A 13,137-nucleotide genomic window follows, 5' to 3' on the forward strand; every position below is an offset into this window, starting at 1 on the left:
ATAAGATGCTACCTTCTTTCCTCCAGGCTAAACAACCCCAGCTCCCCAGACGCTCCTTATGAATCTCGTGGTCCAGACCCTTCATCAGCTTCATTGCTCTTCTTTGATCTGAAATTACTCAAACTATGAATGTAAACCAACTGAAACTGTACATGAGCCATGATGAGCTCTACATCAGCCATCATGTGCAAGAACAAGATACATAGATCACCCTGTTTAGCTTTCTAAATGTTAATTCAACATTACACTGAGTAATCTGAAGTAATTCAAAGACTGAAAGTATCAGAAAAATTGGTTGGAAGCAGTAAATGTTTTAAACACATAGACAGGTTAGAAAGGTTAGATAGATTAGGTGCTTGAATCTGCTAAAGGAAAAAAAAGCAAGTGAGTGCATGGAGAATATGTGAGTCACAAATAGCAAGGAGAAGGTAGGGTGATTAATAACTCTGATAGCTCGAGAACCAGTGAGTTCAAAATCAAATTATTATGTATCAGGCTTAAACCAGCAATAAGATGAAGCATTTTTCACCTGATGTGTCATTTAAATTTTTTGCCAGAGAATGTTGTGAAGCTCAAAAATATGAACTCAAAAAGGGATTAAACAAACCCATAGGCAGGATCCATCAGGCATTAAACAGCTATGAAATATGATGCTTTGAATAAAGCCTCTAGCTCATGTCAAAAACTGAGGGAAAACATACCCTAGGAAAACATACCCAAGGAAAGCTCTCTGCTTGCTTTTTTCCACTCATTCCTTATCAAATGCCTAAAGATTTCCGGTACATTATGAGAATATTTCTGTTAAAACTTTACATACAAGCAGTTGCTGAGTTAAATCTATCTGCAGAGAAAAAGATAAGAGCCAAAAGTAGCGTGATGAGGAATAGCAGTGGTAATAATTTTGCCAATTTGATCCCATTCTGCAGCTGGTGGAAGACAGAAAAACCACAGCTTTTATTTTGGGGCTTGATCTTTAGGGCCTCCAGTGTACATGCTAGACTCTTCAGGCATAGAGTTACCACCTCTCAGGAATGAGGTTTTCTGACACTGACCAGGAGTGCATAGAACCACCACCTGAACAAACACCATGAATTTTAAGAAATCCTTTCTTGAAATAGTACTTAAATAAAGTGGCATTATTTGATTTCTAAGGTTAGTACTGCTTACAAGACCTTACAGCTTCCCATGAACACTGCCTGTTGAGGAGCATGACTCTTCCATGACTCTTCTTCCACCTGGTGTGAGTACCATATCCACCCATTTCATGGTGATCTCCATGAATTTTTCCAAGCCAATCAAGTTATCTGCGTTGTTGATGGGTTTCCTTCTGGCAGCAATGATGAATAATAGTGCATGGTATCACTAAACTGGCTTTTGCCCATGGAATGTAATACCTTTTGAGGTCATTTCAAAGAATATACACATGATTCTGGACAAATAATGAAAACCTAGTCGCATATTGTATTTCTTAGGCTTGCTATCCCCCTCAAGTCAATCATGACTAAGATACAAATTTGAGCTGAACACTCTGATTTCTTGAGGATCAAAGTATCACCTACTTGCAGCAAACGAATCATTTTAGCCTTAGTTTTGTACATGGCAGACCTTCTGAATGACTGTTTCTCTAATCATGTTGAGAAAGCTCCTCCTCAAACCTGAGAATACAGCTACTGCAATTGAGGGTTTTTTCAATGTACCCATTTTTTTTCAGTCTCCTATGTGGTCTCTTGCTCTTCTCTTTTTTTAATAGATCCTTCCTGATATATCTAGGGATTTATACACTTGTGCATATGCAGTACTTGCAAAGGTATTTTTGCAGGTAATGGCATGACAATCAAAGGAATTTTAAAATTTCAGAATTATGGTTATGCCTACAAGTCAGAAGTTGAGTTCTTCACAATAGTAGGCAGTAAATACACCACAGAAGTTACAAATCCTTTCGTGCCTTTAATAGCAAGGTATCTCAGTCATTTGTGTTGTTCCACAGCCCACTACCCTCATTTTACTATAGGACTTTAAATTTCATAATTTGAAACAAACAAAAAAAAAAAAAAAGTAGGAATTTATATTACATGGAGACATGAAGTGAAACCCACTCTCTTCTGATTGAGCATGGCTGGGGTAACTTTCTTGGCTCCTCAAAGTATCCTGTACAGCCAGGATTCTGGGATTTTTCTTTTAGGAAAGGCAAGAAACATTCCAGAGTTATTATTTTGCCTTGCTTCAAGGAGACGAAGTTACAAAAGAAAACATTTTCATGCCACAGTCTCCATATAGCTGCTTTTCAACCTATTTAAGCAGAGAAAATTTGTTTTAGATCTCAGCCCTGTGAAGGCATGCACATCCAGCTTTGAACTTGTGAACAGTATCATTAGGTTCAGACAAAGTCATTCTCATGCATTCCTTTCTGACAGCAACTGTGATATTAATAAATGTTCCTGTGTGTAGACTTACAAAGAAGACATCAAAGAACTTGTGCAACACAGTATGAATAGGCACAGGTTTTTTGGGAACCATGTAACCAGTATTCATTTCTAAAGCAGTAAAAATATAGATATGGATATGTTTGAAATTCTTGGCTTTGTATAGAGTCTGTACATTTAAGTGTAGTGCCAAAATTAAATGAAAGAAAACACTTTGGACTTCAGAAAATTAATTAAACAAAGTGAAAATTGCAATTATCTCACTATCAATTGCACAGTTTTTAAGTACACCTGGAAATTGATTTCATCTAGTTGATCTAGCAAATTAAAGAACTACCTCTGTGATATCTACCCTTTTCTATCTATTTATAAAATATCAAACGATTCTATGAAGTGTAGTTTGATGGGAAATTATATTATGCTGGCTATCCTGGTGCTCCAAAAGCAAATAAAGCAAGCAGAAAGAAGTGTGTTTGCTGTTTAAGTGCAGCCAGGAAGTTTAGTTTTACTTTCCATTATTTCTGTAGCAGTTGTAGAAAATCATCAGTCTGTGATGCATAGTGATGCAAAACTTCTGCATTTAAGGGGCTAATTTGAATTCATACTGAAATCTGTTAATTGCTTTCAAAGTGGTGATCTAGTAATCAGTAGGGTGAAATCTGATATGGTTCATTGTAATTTCAAATCTCCTATATGAACCTGGATTGTTCCCCTCTATAAACAGGAAGTTTTAGTGTCAGCCAAATGAATACATAGATTAATCAGATGTTATGTGCTATCATTCACCCATTTACATAAGGTTTTTGGCATGCTGCTTACATCTAAGGTAAAGAAATGAGACTCAACACTGAAAATACACAATATCTGACTTTTTTTTTTCTGCAATGTACTTACACACACATTTAATATTTTAGTTAATGTCAATTGACGTTTTTATTTTGTAGGAGTTTTTTAATCCTTATGGGAATAATAACTCTAAAAAATATTGAAATTAATGGAGTTTTCAGAGTCAGAGCATTATGATGAAAGAGCAAAGGATAACTTCAGGGAGATTTTTCCTGCATGTGCACTGTAGGATTCAGTAAACAATTTCCATTTATGAAATTCTCATTATGGTGTTTTACACTTTGGGGAAATGCTAACTGCTAACCATAATGTATGAAATAAGATAAGTCTGAAACAAACTCAGAAATTATAGGAAAAAAAATTAACCAGAGTTTCTCATTAAGCTTAGGAGCTCGTATAAAAAACAATATCTAACATTTTGTTAGTTGAGCAAAAAGCTAATTAAGAATTAGCATTGTCTTTAAAGTTAGAAATTATTGCATCTTCTATTGCTTAAAGATTATATGTTCTCTTCCCATGCTGCATTCTGAATTGTACCTTGTTAAAATTAATTGAATTCTGATATTCTCAAACAATATTTTTTTGTATAGACTGATGTATAGAGGAGTTTTCATCTTGTTTCAGCACCACGCAAAAGATCACTGATTTCCAATCAATATTAATTTAGGGACCTCCATTTAGAATTGTCAGTATTTAAACCCATAAGACAGCTCAGCCCCACAGAGTTGCTCTCTCAATCCCCCAGTGCAGAGAGGGAGAAAGATTAGCAAGGGTAAAGTGAGAAAACTTCTGGGGTGAAATGTGGGCAGTTTTATAGGTAAAGCAAAAGCCACATACACAAGCAAAGAAATTTGTTTATTTATTCTTGTTGGCAGGCAGAGGTTTAACTGTTTCCAGGAAAGCAGGGTTTCTTCACATGTAATTGTTGTTTGGGAAGACCAAGGCCAAAACTCCCATTTTTTTCCCCTATATTTTATTACTGAGCACAAGGCTGTATTTTGTGGCATTTGGGTTCAGCTTTCCTGTTTGTGTCACCTGTGCACCCCCAGTCCATTTACTGTCAGGGAAACCTGCTAAAACAAAAAGGCATTGACACTGTGTAAGCACTGTTCAGAGAAAACATCCCTGTGTTTTCCTGACTGGTTTGCTCACAATTCCAAAGCATATCCCAGACCAAAACCAGTACAGAATTCAGTGATTTGTGATATATTCGTTTGCTGAAAGTACTGCAGTCCTCTGCAAGGGCTTACAATTCAGTTATTGTACAAGCATAATGCTTGGTGCTGAGGGACATGGTTTATTGGTGGACTTGGCAGTGCTTGGTGAGCACTTGGACTCAGAGATTTTTCCAAACTAAAGGATTCTGTATTTCTATGATTTTAACCTTTTTTTTTCTGCCTTTTTTTTTTTTTTTTTACACAACCTCTATGACACCAATTAATGTATATCTAAGTCTACACAGTTTTCAGGCAGGCAACTAATTGGTTCTTAATTAACTATGCTAGGAAGAACCTACAAGTAGCTGTGGATGGAAAATTGCATGCAGCACAGTACTTTTTTTCCTAGAGCTGTGTGTGTACAGACAGAGATATTTGAAAATCATCCTCAAATGCCAATAGAGAGGATGGTAAATAAATAAAGACCTTACAGCAGAAAAGTAGAAAAGAGAAGTAAATAGTTCTGTTTTTCCTTGATGAATGCTGGAAAAAATGCCAGCAAGTATTATCTAAACTTGAGGGTGTTTAATAATGACCACAGGTGTCTACAAAAGAGAACAATAATTTTAATTTTAATAAGAGGAATTGGGAGGTTACTTTATCTGCTACGGGTTTTTCTTGTTTTACATGAAACACATTTAATTAAGATTACCTTAACTAAACCTTAGCCAAAAAACACATTTTTAAAAGAAATGCAAAATTTGTGTATATGGAAAATTATGCATACAAATATGTATTTAAATACATATTTGTTACATCTCTCTGTAGTTACCTGAGTAACTTTGGCTTAATACTAGTACCTCTATGGGACTTGACTCATATTTTGGTGTGGCTTGATATTCTTTTAACTTTGAAGAGCTGCTCTTTCTCATTTTTTGTTTGTTTGTTTGTTGTTGTTGTTGCTGTTGTTATTTTTTTCATTTAAAATACTTATTTATAGTATATACTTATATAGAGACAGTAGGAGACTGTCTCAAAATCACATTTCTATAATTTTATTTTTTCCATATCAAATTCTGAAGAAAACAGATGGATTTTCTGATAGGAAAAAAATATTTAATTTTTGAAATTTGGGCATTTTCTCCACTAAACATGAAATTGCAAGAGGACTTTCACTTTTTTATTTAGTCTATTCTTACAATAAGAAAGTCTGAGAGGACTATTTGCCTTGTATCTGGTATTTGAAAACTGTAGGTCTCTGTACTTGTCTTATGATTAGCTGATGCCAAACAACTTCATTCTGATCTCAGTCTCCCATTCTCTGGTCTCACCCACCAGGAGGGATGAATCCAGGCTATTTAGGCCCTACTAAAGATATGTACAAAGGCATATGTTTTAACTTCAGTATGATAGTATAAGTGTGTTAGGAAAAATTTCAGAAACATTTTTAATTAGAAAATGTCATAAATGTTCATACATCAGCAACACATCCACATAACTCAGCAGAAATAGAAGTGTCGATGCCTGTATAAGATAAAATATGCATGCATATCCAGTGTAAGTCATGCACACATATTATTATCAATAACCAAAATCTATTGGTTGTTAGACAATGAGTGGAAATAGAAAATAGGATTTTATAGCGCATAATTTTTGCTATATCAAGTGACAAAATCATAATTTCAGTTTTTGTGTTCTCCACTGTATGCTGGAGACTGTAACAAAAAGTAAAAATACATTTTTATAAAGATACCTACACAAACTTCACAATAGTACCTCACAGTCTCAGATGAATTTGTCTTCCAATATTACTGCGAAGGAGGGAAGTCAATTTATCTTCTTTTCACAGACAGGGACCTGAGGCACAGAGAGGCTAAAGCCCAGATTCAGACAATTTGAATGCCAGCTAAATCTCAAAGTCCTGTGTTTCCAATTGGCTAGGTGCCTCTGGCACAGCGTCCAAGGTCATATAGGATGTCTGTGGCAAAACTGACAAGTGAATCTAATTTTTTCTCACCCAAAGTAGGGCTCTGAATCACAGGACAATTGTATTTTAGGGATATCTTTATATCACCTAGAATCAAGGGGTAGCTTCCACCTGTCAGGCTTACGTCTGTTCCTCAGAATTATGTTCACATCTTGAAAGGTCCCAAATGCACAGGAATAGTTAGGAATAGCTTAGGAATTTTTAAGTCACAAAATTCAACCAAGATACATTCAGTGTCTGTGCAGTGAATTGATCTCAACTAACAGAACACAGTGACATTTACATTCTAATTACATGGAAAACCATGCTGTTTGCACTAAATTTGCATTTTCCAAATGCTCCCCTCTATAGCATGCAGTTGATCAATCTGAAGGAACTAGTAAAAGAAAAAAAAAATCCTTCCAAGCAGGAAGAATCTAAATAATATTTGGCGGAAAAAAATTCAAATCCATATTCTTCTTCAAATAAAAAATATCATGTCTGTATATAACTTGAACAGTTTAATCCCCACAACAGCAGATTTTTGGGAAAAAAGAAAATAACTAAATCAAAATACCAGAGCTCAGGTTAAAATGTATGAGTGAGAAAAATGACAATAGTTTTTGATTTTAATTAGAACAGACATGCTGATTACCTCCCTGAAACCCATGCTGCTTATTCCTTAAAGTAAGACAAGTAAATTCAAGTAGAAACATTGACATTCATGTATAGAAAAGATTGTAAACAGCAGATAAGCAGGGAATTTGAAGTCTTTAGTGCATAGATGCTGTGATTGCATAAAATCTTCTTTCAAATTAATTTTTAAAAATTTCATTTAAGTTCATTTTCCTGGAGTTTCAGCCTCACATGAAAGAATGTATTTTCAAGCAGCCATGCTTTGCCTAAACTCACTAACAGATGCATATAAGAGTGAACAGCAAGTGTTTGGTTTTGTGACTTCATGACAATGACATTATTGGGAATTTCCATTGCTGCAACTCAGAAATGGATCCAAGTATTTAATTCAGATCGTGTGATACAGGTCTGACCTCAACACAAACCAGTGATACAGATGCTGGAGATGGGAAATTCTGTCTCTTGGAGCAGGTCTAGGAAAAATTTCCTAGGGGTCTGCTTCTCTCAGTAACAGTTTTCTACTCAATTGTCAGTCCCCTGTATTAGGCTCCTTAATATCTCTGCCCTCTGAAAAGCCTAGCTAATGCTCAGAACCTCAATATTTGATTCCAAGAAACAAGTACTTAAGCAAAGTGTTGGAGGACCCAGTGTGGAGGTTTGTGAGCCCGTTCCATATTTAACTATGAACTCTCAGTTCTAGAAGATACCCTCATCAGAGATGGTGATCTCATGCATATGTGTATATAATATATGTGCATACTGTTGCAGGATTTCCCTGGTGGCTTTTCAAGCAGTTGTTCTTACTAGTCCCACTTATCAGAATCCATGGTGGCTAGGAACTTAATTTTAGCTCATTTTCGTTTCATCTGCAATGCAGTTATGGTTTAGGTTGTTAAAGACGTCACCAGAAAATTCCTCCTGCCTTGGATCTCTGTAGGAGCTCAGCACATCACTCCTGATGTCCAGAGCTACCAAGAGAACCCTTGGGGGGGTCGAGAGTCTTAGAATGTAGCCAAAAGCACTTGGTGGCTTGATTTTGATCCATCTAGGGATGTGCCACCGATGTATGAGGAAATAGAACCGGCGAGAATCACTCGAGTGTGAATGGTGAAGAGAAGATATCATTATAAAGTGAATCACAAATTTTGGAGTTTTAGTACAGAGGAGTTGTAGAGACAAGATAGAAGAATCAAGGCGTGCCACCAGGCTCTTCTTTCTTCTTCCTGTCTTCCATCTTCTGCAGTAGTGTTGGCATTTGGAAATTAGTCGAGGGTGAGGGTGTACTTAGTGATGAGAGTGATAGGTATTGGAGACAAAAAGTAAATATGATATACGTAATTTTTGTTATAAAAGAGGTGGGCAGAGTGCCTTTGGCTGCCCTGCTGGTCAGATCCTTCGAGCAGAGAAAGGACTTTTTAGATAAGAAATAATAAACAATTCTGAAGACCGAAAAAACCAAGCGTCCAAACTCGTCTTTTAAAGCCCAGCATGCAAGAACCATCCTGAGCGTGTGTGAGAGCAGAGACAAATAGCCAAACCCCATAGATCTCTTTCAAATAATCTCAGTCTGTGTGATAATGGCTGCCTGTGGTTTATTCTCATGCGAGCAAACACACGTTTCTCAAAAACATTATGCACTTCTAACAAATATACCATGTATTTTCTAACATGAAGCAGAAGCACATTTTTGAACCATTCAACAACCCAGTTTTATCGATAGCAACTTCAGCTCAGGCAATGTCTCTGGTGAAATTGTAAGAAGAGACAACATAGCAGTCAGGCAAGGCAAAGAACTACTGTCTAGCCAAGACGAATTTCACTTGCAGTTCACTGCCCCAAAGTGAAGCAGACTGCACAGTAAAGCTTTTCTAACTCTGTTTGCTAGCTCAATCCTAATTCTCCAGGGTATCTAGCATCCCACAGTCTGAGCTGTAGTTCCCACAAATTCCTTTCGCCTAGCTGAACATGGGTGCCTCACCTCTGAAATTGGCTTACATAAAGAGAGGAGAAATGGGTTAGCACTTGTTTGACTACCTTTGGAGCCTGTTCAGGTATGAGTAATTGTATTCACTTTGATTCATATTCAGAAATATAGTCAAAAAGGTAAAAATATTCCTTGCATATAGGCTTGTATAGGATGTTAGAGTTCTTTGGTCTTTCTGCTTGTTTTGAAGTAGAAATATTTTTAATGGGTTGGCTCATTCGAAGGACAGAAGGCAGAACCCTTTGATAGCTATTTTGCATGCTCCCAAACTTAGAATTGTGTCTTACACTGTGCTTCTGATGGCAATTTAGACAAAGTTCATGATTCTGTATATCCATGTGAATAAAGGAGCAAATGCCAGCTTGTACACTGAATCAGGGATTGCCACTAGGAGTATCAAGTTAAATTCAAAAGCCAGATATGAAGATGTCAGTAAAAAGAACAGCTGGATGATATTTTAATGCATACAATTAGCAGCCACATGTAATATGTGTTTATTTTTTTTCTTTTTCCCTTTGGATATTGGAAGAAGAGGCCTCTTCTTGCTGTTGCATCTTCTTGATCTTCACAGAGATTTCCTATTGTCAACAAATAAAATTCCTATTCCTACAGCTTTTTCAATAAAAATATGGGAGATAATTCTTTTCATCTCAAGGAAAAACTGGATTTACTTGGATTTAATTGATAGGTAGTTTTATATTTCATGTAAGAATTGTTAAAATGTAGATTTAATAATTTTATTAGTAGTTTTATTATTTTATAATATATTTTTCATATTATATCCCCTTCAATCATACATGGGAAAATCTGTTACGAGAGACCCAGCTCTCCATCCCTTCTGTTCCCCCACAGCCTATATGACAAATTAATTCTTCTCACTATTTTTGAATGTCATATTTTTTCTTTTTTTTTTTTTAAATGTTTTGTCAACTTGCACAGAATTTCTGTTTTGAACTCAAAAGAATTTCCTCATCTCAGTTTTTTTCTGAAACCTAGAAATTTCTACCCCAAAACATTCATTTTAAATAAATGGTGGGTTGGATAAAATACTTTTGCACAAAACTCTCCCTAACTCTCTGTCTCATCCTAGTTACAGTTTAAATTCCTTAAACATGTGAATGGCATTATAAAGTAGTTGGTACTTCACATTTTATAATTTCCATATGATACTGCTGATTTTCAAGAAATGTTATGAGAGTAAGAAACAGAAAAATGTTATGTGAGTAAGAAACTGAAAAACTCTCTAAGATAAATTGTTCTGTAACATTTTAGGGCCTTTTGAAGATTCTTTTCCAGTTTTTCATGAATTAATTTCTATAATATAATAGCTAATAGCTAATGGGTACAATACAATATAATGTATAACATATAAATATTGATAAAATGGAACGTGCTGGAATGGAACATATCTTATTCCTGGCCAGTACCTGCTTCTCTTAATATCAGACCTGTGGAAGCAATGTCTTCATTATCATGACAGAGGGCCTCACCACTGTTTTAGGTTTGATGTGTCCAGTCACTTAAAGTAAAACCAAAAATAACTCTGAGATCGTTCTTTCTCCCCTCAAGAACTAGGTGATGGGGATGACTTTTCTTCAATTCTTTTTATGTCCCAACATGAGGTTTCTATTCCGTGTAACTGCAGAAGCTCTTATGTGTAGAAGAAAATTATGATTAGTTGATTAAAAAAAATCCTGTAACTCTTGCTCCTTGTAAGTGGGACTATGAATAATAAAATATGATGCAGTTCTTTAATTAATAATGGTGAGTTTTTGACACAAGAGCACAGCTCAAAATTTAATGTAGCACAAACCTGTGTAACTAGAAGTAGAGTATGACTAATAATCTAATATGTAATTACTTTAATTTAAGGGTTCATCCAAAGAAAATTTCTACTAGTTATAAACAATCACAACTTACATTCACAAGCAAAGCATTCTCTAAATTTTTTAAAGCTAGCAGATAATTAATCTCCCATCTTTACTGCACTAGGACCAAATACAGCTGGCAATACCACTGCTGATGTTCAACAATTTACTGAGTAGCTCTTTCCTGAAGTGCCATGCGTTTCACAGGTGCTGTTAAGGAACATCTTACTTTTCAAAACTTGCAGGAGAGCTGTTCTTGTTCTTATCACTACTATATGTGACATCATCCAAAGGCTCAAAAAAGCCAAAAGAAGAAATAATCAAGTTATGGTAATACAAGTCAGTTCTTAGATCTCAAGAGAGAAAATTGGCTTCTATGCAGCTGTGGTCTACTGCAGCTACCACAGCTACCAGAGTTACCTTATTTAGTTTCTGTGCTGCTCCAAATGACGCATTTCCATTTGTGATGCAGCCACAGCTAATGGCATGATTATTCCAGTTCAACAAGAGGGAAAATAAACTTTATGCCTTACAGCTCTTGCCATTTGAGATGCCTGTTTATACAGGAGGGCAATGCATGGGAAGTGCTAGATGCTATAAAGATTGTCAGATGTATTCAGTGTTATCCCTTTATATTTTCTGAGTTATATTCCCCTCTACCTTACTGTACATATTCCACTTCAACAGTTGAAATGCAAAGTGAATTACAAGAGGCACCTCAGATAAGAAAATACCAACTTTACACAATTTGACCCCTGTCTGTTGCTCCTTTTCTAATTCAAGTATTACAGTCAAGGGGCAGCAATATACACCTTTGGGAACCTGAAAGTTAAATGGTAGAGGCATAAATAAAACAAAATAAACTAATGAGACAGCATTATAAAGCTGAATATTTAGTGGATTCAGAGTTCCTCTCCCAGGTTTTAGAAAGATGGGCAGCTTACAAAGGAAATTTTACGTCTTTGAAGAACTTTGATAATGGAGTCACACATCAATGACAGTGTATTAATGAACTATGCTTTAAATGTTAATAGGTGACAACTCAATTCAAAGGGAAAAAAACCTGAAGTAATTCTTTCTATTTTTATTACTGTGTGCAATGACTGCTTATAATGTTGAAGAAATGAACACTCAACTCCATTTTTAGCTGTTAAACACATTTATTAAGAACCAATTACTTAGACTGCTGGGATTTTATTTCAAGAACACGACAGTGCAGATAACTTGGTTTGTCTTATGCTTTTTTTAGCAGACTTTTTATAGGTTTTCTTTTTTCCACTCACCCTCATACCTATTGCATCCTCTTGGAAATTCATAGTGATGATGGTTAAAACTGATGTGAAAAAAGTTTCAGAAGAATTCCTTTGACTGAGCTGAAAAAGAAAGTTGTAGCATTCTCAGTGAATTTCAAAGCTACTTGACACATAGGCAATATCAAAGAATGTCTTTATTGCTGTGGTGGGTTGACCTTGGCTAAGGGGACAAGCTCCCATCCAGATACTCAGTCATTCAGGATGGAGTAGAAACCATCATGGAAAAGCTCTTGGGTTGAGAAAAGGAAAGAGAGTCATAATTAATTGAATTTATTCCCAGTTAAAATAGTTTTGGCTAGTAAGAAACCAAGGCAAAAAAAAAAAAAAAAAAAAAACCCCAAAACAATCCCAAAACCCCACAAAATTAAAAAAATCAATGCCTTTCCTCCTGTCTTTTCCAGCCTCACCAAAATAAGGAGAGGTGCCTCCAGGACTGCCACCTTGGTCTTATGGTGGGCAGAATTTCACCTGTTTAAGATATTGATTGTCAGAGTCCTTTGGAAATCAGTCCTGCAGGATAAAATGAGTCCAGGAAGGCTGGATGCACTTTAAGAATAAAATCTTATGTATACAGGAGAAGCCTGTCACGCTGTGCTGTAACACAAGCTGGTGGGAAAAAAGACCAGCCTGGTTTAACAGAGAGCTGCAGCTGGAACCAAGGGAAAAAAAAAAAGGATGTTTCACCTTGGAAGGAGTGAAGGCAGCTCAGGAGGACTACAGGTATTTTGTGAGGTTATGTAGGGAGAAAATTAGAAGGGCCAAAGCCAAACTTAATTTGGAGCAGCACAGGAACTTAATTTGGCCACTGCATTGAAAGAAAATAACAAAAGTTTCTATAAATACAGTAACAGCAAAAGCAGGGCTAAGGAGAGCCTCCACTCTTTGCTGGATGCAGAATGCAGCTCAGTGTCAGAGAATAAAAACAAGGCTGAGGTGCTTTCTTT

The sequence above is a fragment of the Haemorhous mexicanus genome, chromosome 4, assembly GCF_027477595.1.
Source record: "Haemorhous mexicanus isolate bHaeMex1 chromosome 4, bHaeMex1.pri, whole genome shotgun sequence".
Classification (NCBI taxonomy): Eukaryota; Metazoa; Chordata; class Aves; order Passeriformes; family Fringillidae; genus Haemorhous; species Haemorhous mexicanus.